The sequence below is a fragment of the Meriones unguiculatus genome, chromosome 12 (assembly GCF_030254825.1).
Source record: "Meriones unguiculatus strain TT.TT164.6M chromosome 12, Bangor_MerUng_6.1, whole genome shotgun sequence".
In the NCBI taxonomy this organism is placed as follows: Eukaryota; Metazoa; Chordata; class Mammalia; order Rodentia; family Muridae; genus Meriones; species Meriones unguiculatus.
Window position 1 is genome coordinate 17,484,148 of NC_083360.1, and position 12,821 is coordinate 17,496,968.

Genomic DNA, 12,821 nt, shown 5'->3' on the forward strand with positions numbered 1-12,821 from the left:
TCTCTTTCTCTCTCTCTCTCTCTCTCTGTGTGTGTGTGTGTGTGTGTGTGTGTGTGTGTGTGTATGTGTGTGTATTGGCTGTTGAAGAGTAGAGCCAGCTCTCTCTTGCCCACACCATGAATGCTGGAGAATGCTCAGCATGGTACTAGGCCATTGGCATGGCTTCAGACCACAGCCTAGAGCATGGAAATCTGCATGGTAGTCACATGGGCCTCTGACATCAACACATACCCAGCTTTGTTAGGCCCATGAACCCAGACATGGCCCCTGCCTCTGATGTCACCACGGCCTCAGGTAGCAGTACAGGCCATTTAGATCAGTTTTTCTTCCTGTGGTGAGCCTGGCCCTTCGGCATCAACATGGCCTCAGTCAGCAGCCCAGACCACTGGCATCTGAATCCCCCTCTGTGGCAACACAGATATCAACAAAGACCCCCTCACATCTGCAGCTCCACCTCTCTTCACAGCTCATGAACCACTCTGTTTTTTTTTTTTTTTTTATCCCTCATCTCTCTACCACCTTCTCCATATTTCCCTTATCTCCATCACTTATTTGTCATTGTGGTGATGCCTGTCCCAGAGGACCAGACGGACATTGAACATCATCCAGCTGCAAGGTTGGGGCTGGGCACTTGAGTCATTCTTTGTGTTTTATTCTTTTAGTGGACATTTCATTTCTTGATTTGTTTCATCCAGTATGAAAAGGAATTCATCTACATGTAACAAAAGACATGATAACTAACGTCTTTGCAAGTGTGAAATGTGACTGGTGGCACGGGAAGCCTCTACTACATACTTTGCACTGTATCCATTTTGGAATGATACTGCGAAAATCATCACAATCGTAGTGCCTTGAAATGACACAAATTTGTTCTCTGGCACTTCTGGAAATAAGACATTCACACTGAGTCTTATGCAGCTAAGTCAAGAGTCATGAGAGTTAGTTCATTTTAGAACTTTGTGTCCTTAACCCTGACTTTTACAGATTCTATAGCTTGCCTGTAATTGTCTCTCATTTCTTTGCATTCTTTCCACTCTTGATTTCTGTCACCATGCTTCTTCTCATGGATTTGGCCTTGACTTCATCTAAAAAGCCTTATGTAGTATCATGTCCTGTCTTATGATCATCAATTAATCAGACCTACAAAGTTCACTTTGTCCTGTGGCATAACATAAATATAGTTACTTACAAATGGCTACCACAAAATTCTGCTAGTTAGTTATGACAGACATTTATTTTTCAGCACTATCTGCACACTCATTCTTTATTAAAAAAACATAAGTTTTAGACATACACAGGACCAAGAGGAAAAAAAAATGAGACATCCAAAATTTCAATGGAAAACTTGATGTGGGCAGAAATGAGGAAAAGTTGAAAGTCTTTCTAAATCTATGCAACATTTTATGCTATTGTCACTATGGGGTTGCAACTAGACAAATTTCAATCTGTACTTCTGTACAAAGTATATACAACCAGCATCATCCACACCAATAATCCAAGTGAAATGAGCAAACATTGGATTTAGGGTTTTTAGTTACCATTGAATAATCTTACCCACTTTGCCAGATAGAGAACATTTAAGCATATGTGCAGTGATGGAGTCTGACAACTGCCCATCTCATACCTTTTCATTCCTCCCTACCCTCAGTTGTGGATTTCATTGGTTATTTACAGAATTATTAGTGCATATTCATTCTACAAAAATGGTAAGATTCACCACAATGTTTTCATACACTTCAGATATGTGGTGTTTGTGTTTATCCCCCGGTTACATTCTGTTGTCCTCTCTTCCGTTGTTCATTTTCCTTGTTTCTGCAAAGAGTGTCTATAATATATGTGTACATACAATTCATCAATTAACAAAGAAGTTGTTTAGCCAGATCATATGGAATTTCTAATTTTAGATTTTGAGCAGCCTCTGTACTTTTTATTGGCTGTCCTAATTTACATTTTCTTCAACAGTGTGCCAAGGTCTTCTGTGCCAAGTTACTGAGTAGATCCTAGGGGAGAGTAATTGACTTTTGACATTTTTATATACTATGACAGATGAAAATAACAAAAACTCACATTCCTTGTCATGAAGACATTTATTCAAACCAGTTTTGGCTAATGAGCACTCTAATAAGACCCAATGAGAGATCTGTGAGAACAATTAAAAAAAATGTTTTCTATCTGTACAAATGTGACAATTTTTCATTTTTTCTTTAGGATTTGGTGTCATTGTATAAGGATGTGATTCACTGTAGTGTACCATATCACCAACATAAGAAGAAAACAAGCTTTCTGATTGAATATAAGCACTGCTCCATGGGAAAGAACTCATTCCTGGTAGTGTAAGCATGGGAAAATGGCTGAAACCATAACTCCTGGGGCGGGAAGTCACGATTATTATTCTGACAAATGGACGTGAATTTGGGGAGCACTGGACTTGCTTATATACTGCAGAAAAAGAGAAGACATGTGGTTTAGAAAGAAGAGAAAGAGGGTCTAGAAGTAATAGGCAGAAAGAAATGAACTGTGGATTTGGTCAAAATACATGTATGAAATTCTCATAGGGTGAAGAAACTAAAAACAGGAACGTTATGAGAAGAACCTCATTTATTGGAGGATATAATGATAAATATTTAGAATGTAGGTAGGAATTATGCTAGCTTAGTAAAATGGCAGTTTTGGGTTAGTGACCTTCAAGATTAGTGGCTGCACCATTTCCAGGGAGTCGGCTAGGTTCTCAGCACCAGGCATCATTTCCCTCAAGGCCTTATGTCCAACCAGAGAGCTGTTGTTTTCTGCCAAGACATGTGTGCTGCTACAGCACCTTTAGGGTTATTGTGCCACCCTGGTCTTTACTGTGGTTCATGGGTATCACAGCTGAGTAGGGCTGCTGCTTGCTTCCTTCTGTCGGGAGCTTGTATAGTACTTTCTGGTACCATGACAGTGAGTTCTTAGTGAGAAGGTGTTCTGGTCATATCCAGCTCAGTTCTTCTGGTTTCTATATCCAAAGTTCATAGTGTCTTCAGTGGAAAGGATTTACCTTCCTCCTCTGGGAGGCAACCAAGGGCAACAGCAATAGCTTATAATGTTTGGGGGACTCTCTTGGAAAATCCTGACCTACAACTTAAACTTCTTCCCTCTTTATATTTATCTCCTTCCCCCCTCTATTACTGAAGTCCTCACATTTTTCAAGTCTCCCTTTAAAATAACTTCTTTAGTGCTAACTCCTTCTGTATTGCACTCCCCCACCCCAACACCCCTCTTTTGCTTTCCAGGTTTCTGCAGTTATTATTGGTTATATACACCTGCACCCACCGTCCAGGGTTCATTGTAAAAGAGAGGGAAGAACCACCATAAGAACCAAAAGAACAAAGAGTTTGATGTAAGGCTGTAGCTCCCAGAGAGGCAACAACCATGTCTCGTCAATCTGGATTCCTAAAAAAAACCTGAACAATGATGACATCATGGAAAGAAGGAAGCTTTTGGACCTTCAATTCTAGACAAGTAACTAAGAGCAACTGGGGAATCCAGTTGAGAGCAAGAGTAATGATCTTTATCAGGAAAAGTGCCCCCAATTTGTTATCTAATATCAAGTGGTCAGACATGAAATCACATACATAAAAGTAACATTTCATATACTGTATAGGGTGTATTAGGTATTTGGGGGAAATATATGTATGTATTAAAAATAAATATTTAAATTATAAAAGTATGTTTACATATAAATAAATTGGAAATTTATTTCTATATTATATACATATTATAAATGTATATAACAAAAATTTTTTAAAAAAGAAGCCATGATTTGAGAGCTAGGGGTTCCATGGGAGAGGTTGGAAAGGAGGGGAGGCAGAGAAATGATACAATTACAATTTCAAAAAATAAACTTCTTATTAAAGACTAGATTTAGTGGCTAATTGAAAAGAATTTGGAGCTGTTACAAAAGCATTGCAGTATTTTCTTCATAATGCTGATCAAGTTTACACCTGGCAGAGAATCTGCCGGCAGTTGATGGTTTTGATGGTTGCTGAAGAAATAAGAGCCACACTCTTTTAGAGACACCACTATCCGTAGGTTGTCCATGATCCTGTCAATGGCCTTACAACCCTGCACATATGTGTAGTACTAACTGGGATCCAAAGTTATCTTAAGATTAGTGACAAAGGGCAGATATGAAGGTGGGTGGCAGATTGGTAGGAGCCAGTTTTGGGAGTGGAGTGAGGTAGAGAGAGATAGATATGATCAAAATACATTGTATAAATTTTCAAAGAGTGAATACAAATATTACGTGTTTAATGTTTCATAGTTTTGAATGGCTAAAGCTCTGTTCATAGTTTACTGTAGTTCTAGGATTTATGGACTCCCTCGCGAGTATAATCAAAGTAGTAGTCAAGGTTGAAGCCTCATCTGAAATCTTGATAGGGAACTGATAACCTTCTGTTCTGTGCTTACAGTCATGGTAGAAGGACAACCCATCACTTTTCTGTATTCTCTGAAAATAAGAATTAAGACCACTTCCCTTCCCCTAAAATGTGCTTACTGCACACAGTCTTCTGTTTTAGCTTAAAGTTATCTTGCTTACACTCAGTATACACATTTTGGTGAGCTCTTGTAGACCTTCATTCTAGTTCGATTTCATTCATCCTTATCTTGCAAAGTTACTTGACATTTTTGTTTGTTTGTTTGTTTGTTTTGTTTTGTTTTCCTTTTTGTTGTTGTTCTTCCAGTACTGCTTGACACCTATGAAGTTCATTTCATGATGCAGAAGGTGATCTCCAAGGCTGTATTTGTAGCTGAAAGCCTTTGGTGGGGTGCAAAGCAGATGTGATTTGAATTCAGCGTTTCCTGTGCTGGTAGGTAAATTATAACTGTCATGGGGTTCTGTTTTTCTACACTGTTTCTGTAGCCAGACTTTCTGGCCACTTAGACCATAGAAGTCCAAAGACTTGACCACTATAAGAGCATAATTGGCAGCCAGACAAGGTTGAAGAGTAAGGGTCAGAGTTCTTCATTAGGATGGAGTTTCCTCTTCTTGATGTTTTGCTTTAAAGAAACTGAACATTGTGTGTGAGGGGGTTAGAAAGGGTAGGGAGGCTACAGATGTCTCTATCACTTAATCCAGTGGAGTAAAAAAGGTAAAAAAGAAAAGAAAGAAAGAATGAAAGAAAGAAAGAAAGAAAGAAAGAAAGAAAGAAAGAAAGAAAATTCGAGCATTGTCTTATCCTTCAAGTTCTGTGGATCCTGACCATCTTGTTTTTGTTCTATCTAGTTTCCATATGACCTTTCTACTTCCTGTCAAACATTTCTAAGACATTTGGTTGCTTTATAGAGACAGTGCAGAAAAAATTAATCTACAGAATTTTATCTAGAATAAAATGTTATTAATATATTACTTAACATATCACAAAATAAAGATGCAGAAATTTGGATTCTGAAAATATTCACCAGCATCTCTAAGCACTGATGAAAATACTTACTTATATCTAAGCAATGCTTGGCTGCAATATAGGTGCTTTCTATTGATTGTGGGAACTTCAAAGAAATCCTAAGTGTTATCTCAATTTTACCTCTGAATGAAGGCCAGGAGCAAATCTATGCACCAAAGGAGTGTAAGTGGAGTCTTAATGTTTTTTTTTTTTTAATTTTTTATTTAACTTTTATTAATTACACTTTATTCATTTTGTATCCCCCCATAAGCCCCTTCCTCCTCCCCTCCCAGTCCTATCCTCCCCCCCCTTTCTGCATGCATGCCCCTACCCAAGTCCACTGATGGGGGGGGTTCCTCCTCTCCTTCTTTCTGATCTTAGTCTATCAGTTCTCATCAGAAGTGGCTGCATTGTCAGGGTTCTAGGTTATCTCCATTAATAGACCTTGGCTGGAGTATGAGTCTCTGGGAAGTTCCCTGTGTTCAAATTTTCTTGTTCTGTTGCTCTTCTTGTGGAATTCCTGTCCTCTCCAGCTCTTACTATTTCCCACTTCTTACCTAAAATTCCATTCACTCTGCCCGACAGTTGGCCATCAGGCTCAGTATCTGCTTTGACAGTCTGCACGGCAGAGGCTTTCTGAGGCCCTCTGTGGCCTGCTACAGAGGGCCTCTGAAAGCCAGAAGAAGAAAACAGGAAACAACCTCAGAGTCTTAATGTTTTGATTTCAAAATTACTAATCCTATGAGTTAATGCAAGCAATGTATAAAAAATGTGTTAATTGGGCTCAAAATAATTAATTACATTCCTAAAAATAACAAAGAAGTTAATAAATAATATCATGTAAGGTTAACCTTCATTTGTGAAAGTTGAGGAAGCATTAAGGAAGGAATAATAAACCTTGGTAAATGCATAGAGCTGCAGAGGTACAGATATCATTTTCAGGACTAGATGGAGTGCATTTTGTTTGGAGCACATACAGAGAATGTGAGTAATGACAAGCTTGATGACTTGTGGAAGACCTTGAATGCTACATTAGAAAATGAGTTCTTAATTTGTGAGGTAATGGAGCATCCTGGGTAAATTTAATAGGGGACATTTGTCATTAAAACCATGTCTTTCACAAAAGCATCTGAATGTAAAAAACACAAATCACAATGGTTATGACAAGAGTGAGTTTCACTGTCAAAAGAGGTAAAATATATTTTAGGAAGATGACTGTGTGTTCTAAATGTTGTGTTCTCCATTCATATATTAAGGTGTAGCTATCCACATAAATGATCAGTGGTTGTAATTGCTTTAACTTTGTAAATGATGTTCAAATAGACCTGGAGGCAGAGGGTAATAAAGTATACTCTAAGAAGACTATAATAAATGAGTACTATCGCCTTCAAGTATCATGTCATTGAGCCAAGAGATAAATGTCTTATTTAGTTACACTCCAGATACAGAAGTACCCCAAGTTTCTTAATGACTTTACCTCAAAATGAATAGAGGGAGGTACTCTGAAGGACTCTAAGAAAGTATTATATTTGACTTTCTCTTAGTTTTGTGATAATAGTTTCCACTGGGAGAGAAATAACAACTATTACAGAAAAAAATAGTTGGAATATTTAGAAACAATGCTGGAGCAATGTCTCACCATTCAACCATGAGAATCTGAATTAGAAGCAACATTTATAAAAAAGTAAAGCTTGTCATAATAGCTTTTACATTTAATTCTCAGAATCCTATGACAGTATAGCATATGGATACAAGAAAATGTGCTGGATGGAAGTATACAGGCAGCTGGACTAGATAGATCATTATGTACAATAGAAGAAACAGCTCAGTGATGCAGAAAGTGAGGGTTTGTTGTTGTTCTGTTAACATCTCCACCCATCTCCCTCAACATGCACCTCCCAAAGTCGGAAAACACACAATAAAAAATTAGAAGCTGTTCATAATAATGTAGATAACAGATGAGAAAAGGTTAACACAGCATACTGGAAATACAGAGGAATGAAGAATTTAGAGGATATTTCTTTATTAATATTTGTAGGTGTTTGTCCATAATTGTAATTGAATAAATGAAAGAGCAGAAATAACTAAAGATAAGCAGCTTTACCAGGCCATAGTAGAGGACAATGCAGCCACTTTTGATGTGAACTGATAGACTAAGATCAGAAAGGAGAGGAGAACCTCCCCTATCAGTGGACTTGGGGAGTGGCATGCATGCAGAAAGGGGACGGAGGGTGGGATCGGGAGGGGAGGAGTGAGGGGCTTATGGGGGGATACAAAATGAATAAAGTGTAATTAATAAAAAAAAGATAAGGGCTTATTTTCTGATGCGTCATTGGGTGTATACTATTTCTCCGCAAAGAAAAGGAAAAGAGCTATTCAAGATATTCTGTAGAAGAAATGTTTTAATTCATTGAAGAATGATAAAGAATAGTTACTATTTTCACTTGGGTATTTTGGAAAACATCCTGTATTATTTCTTATTTTAGAAAAAGAGATGGCTTGTATGATAACAAGAATTTGACATATATGCATGTTTAGTATAGCTTAAGGGGAATAAAACATTTAAATGTTTATTTTCACAAATAGCTAATTCTATGAACCTTTAAAAGGAGTTCAGTAATGGCTAGAAGGATGGCTCATTGTTTAAGAATACTTGCTTCTCTTGCATAGAATCTGAGTTCAATTATCTGCATCCACATGATGAATCACACAGGAATTATTGTTCCAGGAGGTTGAACATCCAATTCAGGCCTCTACAGGAACAAAAAACATGTATTATCTCTCTCGATATAAACATATATGGACATAGACATGCATAGATAAAGACACAGACAGACATAGAAATAGACATAGAGAGACATAGACATACATAGACAGATATAGACATAGACAGGCATAGACAGACATAGACTGACATTGACAGACATAGGAAAACGTATATAAAATAAATAATACACGAAACATTTTTGTCTTTTTATTTTTGAGGTTATAATTTACATTTCTCCCTTCCCTTATCTCCCTCCAGAGAATCACATCCTACTGTCCTTAAAACTATGGCCTCATTTTTTCTGTTAATTATTATTGCATTCATACACTAAAGAATCTTCTGACCCAAGAAGGTGTGGGAAGAATGCCTATGTATCTGTTAAGAGAAATGAATGCCTACATGTTATTTTTAGAAAGACTAACGCAAAAGAAAGAAGTTTGAGCCAGCACATTCCAATGCCAAAAAGTCAGGGAAATTTTGCAAATGTGTTTGTATGTTTGTTTGCTTGCTTATTGATTATTTTGGCCTCATGCTTGCTAAGCTACCAAACTACACATAAAAATCTCTACATTTTGGTGCCTTCGATTTTATTTAGTTTTTGTCAGTCTTGGAGCTAAATCTGGGGCTTCATGTGTGTTAATTAAGGGCTCTACCATTCTACTTTGTCCTAACATTAATAAACTATTTTTTTTATTTTTTTGTATTTTTCTATTTCAAAAATTTTGGGGAAAATTTTAACCAGGAAGAATATGAAAATTTGCAAATAATAGTCATAGAAAAATACAGTCAAGCCAGGGCATGGTGGTGCATGCCTTTAATCCCAACACTTCGGAGGCAGAGTCAGGTGGATCTCTGTGACTTTGAGGCTAGCCTGGGCTACAGATCAAGTTCCAAGTCAGCCAAAGATACACAGAGAAACCCTGTCTGAAAACAAAACGAAAAAGAAAACAAAAAGTTTTAAAGTACAGTAAAAGAGAGAATTTAAAATCTAGAGTGCAATACAGTCAAAATACAGTCAATAGAGGATGATCATAAATCTAGAGTGTATGCTAGTCCTTATGAAATCATGGAAACTTCATTCAGCAGAGAATAGCTACTGAAGAAAGAAATGTCTTAAGAAAGAAGGGGGAGATATTGGGACCTGGAGAGGACAGAAGACCCACAAGGAGAGCAACAGAACCAAAATATCTGGGCACAGGGGTCTTTTGTGAGACTTGTACTCCAACCAAGGACCATTCATGGATGTAACCTAGAACCCCTGCTCAGATGTAGCCCATGGCAGCTCAGTATCCAAATGGGTACCCTAGTAAGGGGAACACGGACTGTGTCTGGCATGAACTCAGTGGTGGGCTCTTTGACCACCACCCCACGGCCCAAGGGGGAGCAGCCTTATCAGGCCACAGAGGACAATGCAGCCAGTCCTGATGAGACCTGATAAGCTAGGGTCAGATGGGAGGGGAATGGGAGGAGATAAGGGAGGGAGGATGTGATTGAGAAGGAATGAGGGAGGGGGCTATAGCTGAGATACAAAGTGAATAAACTGTAATTAATATAAAAAATAAAAATTTAATTAAAAAATGTCAAGATAAATCAGAGAGATAATTGCTATAGGAGGTTACACAGATTGACTTAAAAATCATAGCATTTATATTCCAGCAACCAGAAATTTTATATGTGACTCAGCTGTCAAGTACATATCATATAAGCATGGTGACATAGACATAGACTGCAGGAGTTAAGATCCTGACCACCTGCCTAAAAGTGTGAGCACAGTAGTTTGTGCCTGTAACTCTAGCTCTGGGAGGTGGAGAGGCATGGAGCTCAGTGGCTAACCAGACTAGCCAGTAGTCGGTGCATGCTGGATTCAGCAAGGCACTCTGTCTCAAAACATAGGATAGAGGGTAATTGCAGAAGACACCCAGCATTTTCATAGGTCCTCCAACTATGTGGGTATCTGAATGCACACACACATATACGAAATGAATTAAAAAATTAATGAAACTAGACTCTTCATAAATATAGATTAGGAAAAGACAAAAATGATCAAAAATATGTAACTATTATTTACTATATTTTTCTAGAGACTCAGATACTATATTGTACTCTGACTTTATCAATATTCAGAAGACTACCTGTACTTACAGTTTTAGTTGGTTCTAGGCGACCTTACCTCTTCTAATAAGAGCACTTTTTAGTGGTCCAAACAAGCACAGGGTTACTGTTTGCTAATTCACTTTATAGAATCATCTGTTAGTCCTTGGCATATAGTCAATGGCGAAGAGGAAAGGAGGCAGAAGTTTGGGGTTAAAGTGTTAGGAGTTGTGCTTCAAAGTGGCATGTGCCTTTGTTATCCACGGGCACCTTTGACATGAATCACAGGTAAAATTTTGCAAAGTACCCAGAAAAGAAAAAAAGAATTCAGAAAGAAATGGTAAGTATTCATGAGATCTTGATCATGAAGGTCAGCATCCTTTTGTCACTTTGTGAAGATAAAAAAAAAAAAAAAAAAAAAAAAAAAAAAAAAAAAACAGATTCACAGAAATGCATAAGAGACATCCCTAAGGTCACAAAAACCTTTGTAAACTTAATCTAGTTCACTTAATATATAAGCACATGTCATTTTCTATAGGTAATGAAAGTGGTGGGAGTTGTTCACATAACAGAACAACAAGCCTTCTCAATGTCTTCCTTTCTCAGGGAGAAAAAAACACGTAATATGAAAATGTTCATTATAGAGTTAGGTCTAGAAACTCTGTTATCACTCAGATCCAGTGATTCCAGCTTCTTAGGTTCCTTCAAGATACCCAGTATTTTAACTTATTCAGTCTTTTGCAAATGATTATTAGATGCATGCTAGCTATGAGCCTGGATCAGTCCAGAGGCTCACAGTGCAAGGCAGCCTCTGCTCTCAAAGACCTTGTGATTTAGTTTGCAGAGACAGAGCAGTATTCACCATAGATGTTGATTCCATTCATCTTATTCCAAAAAGTAAAATAATAAATAAACAGGAAATAGGTTGATTCAAATTTCAACAAATGTAATAATTAAAGTTAAATTAGTGGGCTGCGAATATAAATCACTGTTAGAAGACATACTGGACATGTCAAATCCCTGGAAAACAATTGGTAAGAAAACTGTGGCTCTTGAAAGTGTCTATGTGAGGAGTCAGGGTCTCTCCAACACAGAAACACTGAGATTTCACCTCAAATGTTTCCTTTATTATAATTTTAAATTTAGTACTCTTATGAGTATGTGCCAAGATATGTTTGGGATGGAGTATGTCCATGGTCCAGTGTATACGTGAATGTCAGAAGACAACTTTGTGGAATCAGTTGTCTCCTACCAAATTTAGAGATCAACTAAGTCACCAGGTTTGTATCACATGTACCTTTTTTGCTGAGTCATCTCACTAATTTTACTGCATATCATATTTTTGTTGTTAAGTCCCCTAATTACAAGGAGAAAAAAAATTTGATTCCTCTGGGTTATATTCCTTGAACAAAGACTTAGCTTTAAAAAAATTTCATGACAAGACTAGATAAAAGTGAGGGATGATCATCCGGTCTTGATCCAATTCCTAGCTAAACAGAAAATGAATTAAAACCAAGCAGAAATGTCTGAGAACTACTATATATGGAATAAAGAAATCTTTGCTGGAGAAATCTATTTATAAACCATCAAAATTATGATAACTATGATGAGAACAATAAATAAAAATAGGAGTTAGAAAAGTATTTGGGGGAGAGGAAGTTTCTGTGAATAAACTAAAAAAAAAAGTTCTGTAATCCAAGTATTTTGTGCCCGGAAAATGGAGAAGCCAAGGATAAATGGAGTCAGAGAGAGTCCTATGGGTGGGGTGTTCTTTAATAACCAGAAAATGCACTAATACAGATAAAATGCACATGGGAACAGAAGCTAGATAGGGATTATGTGAGACTCCAAACAAATAGTAGCACAATTAATTACTTTGAGTGCCATTTGAGAGGCTCTAACATGGAGCATTCTTACTCAGGATGTCCAGAGAGTTTAATTATTTCAGGTTTACTTTTTTTTTTTTCTGAAAATAAATTTCCTGTTGTCCACTGTAATATAACTAACTTCTATGGCTGCAGTAGCTTAGTAACAGAGTGCTTGTTAATGATGCTGAAGGCCCTGGGCTCAATCCTCAGTACATAAATTAATTGGTTAATTAATTAACCAGTTAATCAATTAAAATATGAATAAATAAACATATGCATGCAAACATATTTGGGGCAACCCAACGCATAGATTTCTGACACAATTTTATTTTAAGGGATTGGGTAGTATGTGATCCCCAATGAGAGGCTTGGATGTGTCATAATTTTCTGTCGGCTGTGTTGGATGGGAATCCTCCAGCTCCTCAGACACTTGCAAATTATAAAGAAAAGACAACTCAGGTTGTTTAGAGTAACTTCACCTAGGATTAGTCCTGACCGAGCGGCTATCTACGGATGGGACGTATGGAAGGTTACATAGCCAGTCTCACCCAAATGAACTGAGCTGTCAGACGTGAAGAGTGAATTACAGTGTGGAACACCTCGTGCAGCTCACACAGCAGTGAAGGGCTCAGGAAATGGCGGCAATAAAAAAGTGTGCCACCTGGCAAGTATCAAGGA